Below are 6,837 nucleotides of genomic sequence, written 5' to 3' on the forward strand. Positions count from 1 at the left end.
CTGCTGTTCCCTCTGCCTGGAATCATTTCCCTCCGGGCTTCCCAGGACCGACTCCTCATCAGTCATGTTCCACCAAATGCCTACACATCATCTTCGAGGAGAGCCTACCTTAGTTAAATAACACCCCCTGCTGCTCCTTATCATAGTATCGTGTTTAATCCTGTGTAAGCAGTTGCAGTTATCTGAAATTATCTTATTTGTTTACACCCACTAGCGTGTAGACTTTACCGGAGCAGGAACCATTTGGTGTGTGGGTTTGGCTCTGAACAGGGCCATTCACAGTGCCAGGGACATGGTAGGCTCTCCATAAATATTTATTGAGTGAATTCATGAACAAACGTTTTTCTCATTTTAATAATAACCTAGCAAAGTAGGTTTCATTTGCTCAGTTTTACAGGAAGTTGAGGTTGGAAGATGTCATGCATCTTGCTTAAGGGTCATCCAAGCATATAAGTGGCAGAAATGAAGTTCACACCCAATTTTGTCTTACTCCAACATTCTCCTCCAAAACCATGCTCCCTTTCCCAGTCACCACTACCTGGGGGCTGCCTCCGGAAGACAGAGTGGGAAAGAGTTCCTGGCTTACGGTCCTCCACAGAGGGTTACTGTGTCTGGACCCTGGGTCTGTAATGACCAGCATCATCATCCCAGAACCTGCGGGTGAGGGAGCACGTGTGACTGTGCGGGGGCAGCAGGTTTTGGGGAGATGCAGTGAGTAGTGGCTGCACTGAAGCTCTGGGTTCTCCTCACTAGGACTACATCAGTGTGACCTGGTGATGGCCAGCAGGCAGCCTGCTTACGAGAGCTAATACAGATAATTGCACCAAGCAGCCAAGGGCAATGTCTGAGAAAAGAGAAGTGCAGAGGCACGAGAATGGAGTCAGGTGGGTACCTTATTTGGTAGCAAGAACTAGATGCTGTCTTTCCTTGTGGTGACACGGGGGCTGCCAATATGCCCGTCCATCTGCCTCTAAAAACTGCATCTGCTCTTGTTCCTCATGTGGAGGGGACCACTTATGCTGTAACACCTTTGCCTTTCTGGTCCTGTCCTACCCCTCCGTTTTCCCTCGGGTGCACTCTGTTCTGAGTCTCATCTAACACCTGAGAAGAAAGGATGACCTCTCACAACAGTTGACAAAAGGGGTTTAGGGTATAGCTTTGCCTCCTTAGGACCTGTGATCCCACCCATTCAGAGGGCTCTGGGATGCATCATAAAGTAGCCTCGGCATAGTTTACTGTGGTCCTTGTAAGCGCATTGGAGAGATAATTTCCATTCAGGGAGAGGCCTTTTGCTAACAGTGTCTTCGTTTTCTCTCCCATTGCCTCTTCCGTTCCTTATAATTTGGATCTGTTGCAATTAATCAAGCTGTAAAGGAGTCAGGAACATTAAACAGAATTTGCCATTTTCATGCAAAGCTGAAAGACATGGCTATTTCACATGTAGCGATTAGACATTTTTATGACCAACCTATCACATTACACACCACAGATTTCCAATAAATAAAGCAAAGCTAGAATGGGGGCTGCCAGTTGTATATAACAACCCAACGAACCATATTGTGGACAGAACAGTGCTGTCTTGACATCTAATTTACTCAATTACATGAGTGATCATGTCACTCCCTGCTTAAGCCCCTTCAGTGTCTTACCATAAATTAGAATGACAGGTGAATACCTTAGTGCTCCCCTCCATCATGGCACTTAGACACAGCACGGAGAGAATATCCCATGTGCCTCCCTCCCTTGACTGGATGTCCTATGAGGCAGGGACCACACTATTTTTCTTGGTATCTCTTGACTAGCATAGGGCCTGGAATCCTGAGAGAACCTAGCAGAGGTTTGCTGAGTGGATGAATAACTGAATGATCAACTCAAGATACTGTGAACAGGGGCAGGGATGAATTGGGAGACATCTCACAGACCTAACATGGCTCACGTTTGAGCCAAAGTCTACAAAGTGACATTTCTAGATATTTGACACCTCACTTGGAATTGTCTATCTCAGCATAGACCCTTAATTTTGAGCCATTAAGTTAAAATTGTGCCAACCTAACTACCCATGCCATGATAGAGATTGAGGTAAGGGACAAAAGAGAAGGGAGGGGGAGAGGAGAGGGGAGGGAGGGAGAGGGTGGGTGAGGTGTAACAGAGCCTGCTCCAGAGTGAGTGGGGATAGGCAGTGATTTCTCCTTTGTTTTGGTTCCCTCAGGCTCCTTGTAGCCCAAAGACTTCGCTGCTCTTGTAGGATCTGTAATTTAGACTGCCCTTAAAACCTAATTTACCCAGGCTTCCCCCAAGTAAGAGAAAACTGTTTGGGTGTATTCGCCACATCCGAGCCACCCAGATGGTTTGGGGATTCATACTGAATTGATCTGTGTTCTAATAGCCAGCCACAGTCATTGTTTTTTGATCTGTCTGCATCTCAGCAATAATAGTGTATATATTTATTGAGGAAATATGGCAGTGAGGACTCGTTACAGGCTGCTGTCAGTTCACAGGGTTCTGCTTGGAACTGCTTGTCATGCAACCAGGAGATGGTCCTTCTTAATTCAGTTGAAACCCACCCTCCTCCCTTGCATCCTCCCCTCCCACCCCCTCACCCCGCCTGCCACCCGGAGAAGCCAGACTATCACGTCTTGCATTCTGGACTAGCAGACCATGTCCTGTGACAGCTCTGAGGAGGGGTGGTTGGTGGGTTTAAGGGCAATGGGGAGCTTCCAGTGTGGGTTGAAGAACAGAAATAAACAGGAACAAGGAGGTGGTCTCTCTCCCTTCAGGCTCAGATTCTAATTTGGCAGGATAGCTACTATTAGAAGGTCATTGGGCAGTGGTTTGTCACTCAGGTTAGCCTGAGAAGTTTCAAGAAGAGACTGAGGAAGGAGAACGGGGAGTTTTCCTCTCCAGAAAAACTTTGATAGAAGCAGAAAGCCAGCTGCCTGCGCGGGCTGGTTCTGGGGTGGAAACTTGCATCCACAGAGCTGGGCAGGGGTTGCCCATGGGGAGGCTCAGGAAGATAGCTTCGGCCCTGCCTCCAGCAGGGTGGGCATGGCCAGATCTTATGATATTCCTGAATGTAATCCAGACATTTGGATTTTTATGTGAAATCTTTACTTTTTAAATATTAGCAATAGATTTTTGATACATGACACATTGCTCTTCCTGCTCTCCTAAAAAAAAATGTCTGTGGGCAGCATTGGAATCCAAGTCCCTTGGCTCCTGGAGGCAGCAGGCTGGTCTGAATGACCTGGTGAGACTTCTCTGTTGAACACCGTGTGTACCTTTTGGGCACACTGTGATTTTTCCACTCCTCACCTGAAAGCACAGGAATGTGACACCATCCACTTTCCTCTTCCTGGAGAATGTTCATGAGAAACCCCAATAACATGTGGGCTGTGTTCATCCTAGTATTTACCCGATGGTCTATTTATAGAGCGCGGGCGCCCACTCTGCAGTCATTGCCAAGCCCCTTCCTCTGCTTGTCTGTGTAGCAGACTGAGCTTGCATTGCTGTGCCCTCTCCCAAGCTCAGGGTCTCTGATCCTGTCTGAGGAAGATAATCTACTTCCCTCCTCTTCCTCATCTTTGTCTGACTCGGGGGTGGGGACAGCAGGCAAGGCTTTTGCATCAATTCTGAGGTGCTGCCCAGAGCTTGGCTCCCGGCATCCTTAGGAACTCATCTCCCAAAGGTTTGTTCTCCCGTGGTGCTTGCTGGCACCTGGACAGAGCCATGGGTTATGCAAGGCAAGGAAGCAGGGCAGCTTGGCGCAGACTCTGGCATGTGGCTCTGTTGGCTCCTGGGGAGAAGTTGAATGTTGTGCCTGATCCCTTTCCATTTGAATCAGCCAGGAACAGCTGACCTGCCCGCCTGGTATCTCACCAGGGCTTTTTGTTGGCTGGCAGAGGGGAGCAGAAGGCCAGCCAATGGGGGGTGTTGGGGGTGGATTTGGGCAGATGGAGGCACTTCCGGCCATGGAGATGGGTGCACATGGGGAGTGGGGAGAGGACTCAGCCCCTGGGTTTCCTGTGGATCCACAGGGCGAGGGACTGATGGCCTTCAGGGGACCTCAGGGAGCCTGGACAGCCTGGTATTAGAGACCTGTTTTCCCCATTGGTGCTGCCACAGCCACAGGAAGTTACTCAGCACTTCGGAGCTTTTGATTCCACATCGATAAAATGTGGATAATAACCACCTCTCAATGTGGTGATGAGCTGATGTTTGTGAATGGGCTTAAAACACCATAGATCGCTATACCTAAGTGAGATGATTATTATGTTTACCTAGTTTCTTCTATTGCCCAAGTACTTATTTTTCGTTCAGGTCTTTAAAGTAAAAATTTTAAACACATCCAAAATGGAACAGGTCAGGGAAGTGGCCACGGGGCCTCTTTGAGCCTTGTCATCTCCTGCTGGTCCCGAGACTGTTGCCTCCGCCCCTGCCTAGCCTCCCAGCATGCAGCCTGGCCTCCCCTATGCCGCCTTCCACACGGCCTGCAGAGGAAGCTTTCCAGAACAGCACACCTGGCCTTGTCATCTTGCTTCACAGCCTTCAATTCATAATCCAGCTTCCACATAAAGAGATGTGCACTAAAGCTCTATTCTAGGCATGGGGCTGGGAAAGAGGTGACCGATGGGGCATAGTCCTGTCCCCAGGCATATGGACTAGGGCTCCCCAGTCCTTACAGGAGAGAAGTCAGGCCCCCAAGTCCCCTGGGGCTATGCCCTGCCCACCTCTCCAGCCCATCCTCCTCTGCTCCCTCCTCACCAGCCTCCAGGATAAGCTCAGAGCGCTGACTGGCCAGTGCTGTTCTCAGACCCCAGCCAGGCTGGTGCTGGGCCCCCTGTCTGTGCCTGCACATCTCCAAGATGCCCTTGCTTCTTCCTCCATCCCTTTTTATTTTCTAGTTTCCTACCCAGCCACCATGACTCAGCCTTTGTAGGGTTGCAAGTGATGGGAATCCAACTCAAAATAGATGAAAGGAGAAGAGAATGTATTGATTCATAAAACTGAGAAGAAACCTGCTTTCTGGATCCAGGTGCTTAGGCAACACCAGGATCTGGTCTCTCCCATCTCATGGCTCAGTCTTCTCTGTCAGCTTCATCCTTAGGCAGCCGTCCCCATCCCTTCCTCAGTGGTAGGAAAGGTGGCCACCCACCAGTTCAGGCTCCAAATGCAGACAGTGCGCAACTCCATAGCAGTGCCAGCAAAAGGTCCTAGGCGGAGGCTTCATAGGCTGGTTTGGGTCATGAGACCAAACAGTCATTGTGGCTGGGCAGTGATGGACTAGGATGGGGCAGATGTTTGGGGCAGCATGGGGAGGGTCTGAGCCTGGCTGAATCCAGTGGATTGAAAGTAGGAGGGAGTATTTTACCAGCGTAGAGTCAGTTGCTCTTACTAAACACAGGGAATATAAATGCTGGGCTGGCAAGCAGAGCAGATTCCAGCAGACTTCTTTGGCTGCTCCACCACCTCTAGGGATTACATGCTCCCACGTGCCTTGCTGCTCTTATCAGAGTGAAATGAATGTTTGCTCACCCACCTGTTTCTTCCACTGCACTGTGAGCTCCCCGATGCCTGGTGTGTATTCCATTCAGCTTTGACTCCTCACCATCTGACCCCTGGCCTGCATGGGGCTTGGTGCCCGTGGGGCTTGGTACCCGTGAGCCCACTGATTGAGGCCCAGCCTCTGGTTCATGCACAAGTGGAGCCACCCTGAGATGGTAGATCTGGGGTCATGGTCCTGGCAATGACTGTGGACTCTTGGTAGGCTCACTGGTCCAAATCCTGCGGGTCAGGTGGTTTGGTAAGATACGCCATCTGGGCCACTCCTTTGTGGCCGAGAATGTCACATCATGGACAGGATACCTGGATACCTGGAAAAGTAGCTTCGGATGGGAATGCTGCCCAGCAAGGATAGCGGTGTATGGCTCAGTGTCAGAGGGGCTGGTCCTTTCCTTATGGGGCAGCAATCATCACAGTCACCGGCACCATGAACCCCAGGGAGCAGGGCCAGCCCCAGAGCTGTGTTCCTTCCTTTGTGAGCACCTCTCCTTATCTTTCTCTGACCCTCAGGCCTCCACATTCCGCCAGTCCCCCTCGGCTGTTACCTAAGTGCACTTCATGTCAACCTTACTGAAGCCATTGACTCCAGAAACAGGGGCACCATCATTCTGGAGCTAGACCACAAGGAAATGGCTACTATTGGCAAAAGACCCATGTTTGTGAATAATTTACTTCTTTTTTTTTTTTAAATATATTTTATTGATTTTTCACAGAGAGGAAGGGAGAGGGATAGAGAGCCAGAAACATCGATGAGAGAGAAACATCGATCAGCTGCCTCCTGCACACTCCCCACTGGGATGTGCCCGCAACCAAGGCACATGCCCTTGACCGGAATCGAACCTGGGACCCTTGAGTCCACAGGCCGACGCTCTATCCACTGAGCCAAACCGGTTTTGGCAATTTACTTCTTTAAATATTATTTTTATTGATTTCAGAGAGGAAGGGAGAGGGAGAGAGAGACAGAAACATCAGTGATGAGAGAGAATCAATGATCGGCTGCCTCCTGCACGCCCCCCACTGGGGATTGAGCCTGCAACCCAGGCATGTGCCCTTGACCAGAATCGAACCTGGGATCCTTCAGTCCACAGGCTGACGCTCCATCTACGTAGCCAAACTGGCTAGGGCAATAATTTACTTCTTTAACAGATTCTAAGGTTAACAGGTTTACTTCTTTAACAGATTCAGGCTCTTCTCTATGACAACTCCTCCCTCACTCACATGTGCTTTCCTGGATGGGAGAGAAGAGAGTGGCTCCTTGGTAGGGGCCTGGGGACTGTG

This window comes from Myotis lucifugus, unplaced genomic scaffold (genome assembly GCF_000147115.1).
Source record: "Myotis lucifugus unplaced genomic scaffold, Myoluc2.0 scaffold_8, whole genome shotgun sequence".
Taxonomy (NCBI): Eukaryota; Metazoa; Chordata; class Mammalia; order Chiroptera; family Vespertilionidae; genus Myotis; species Myotis lucifugus.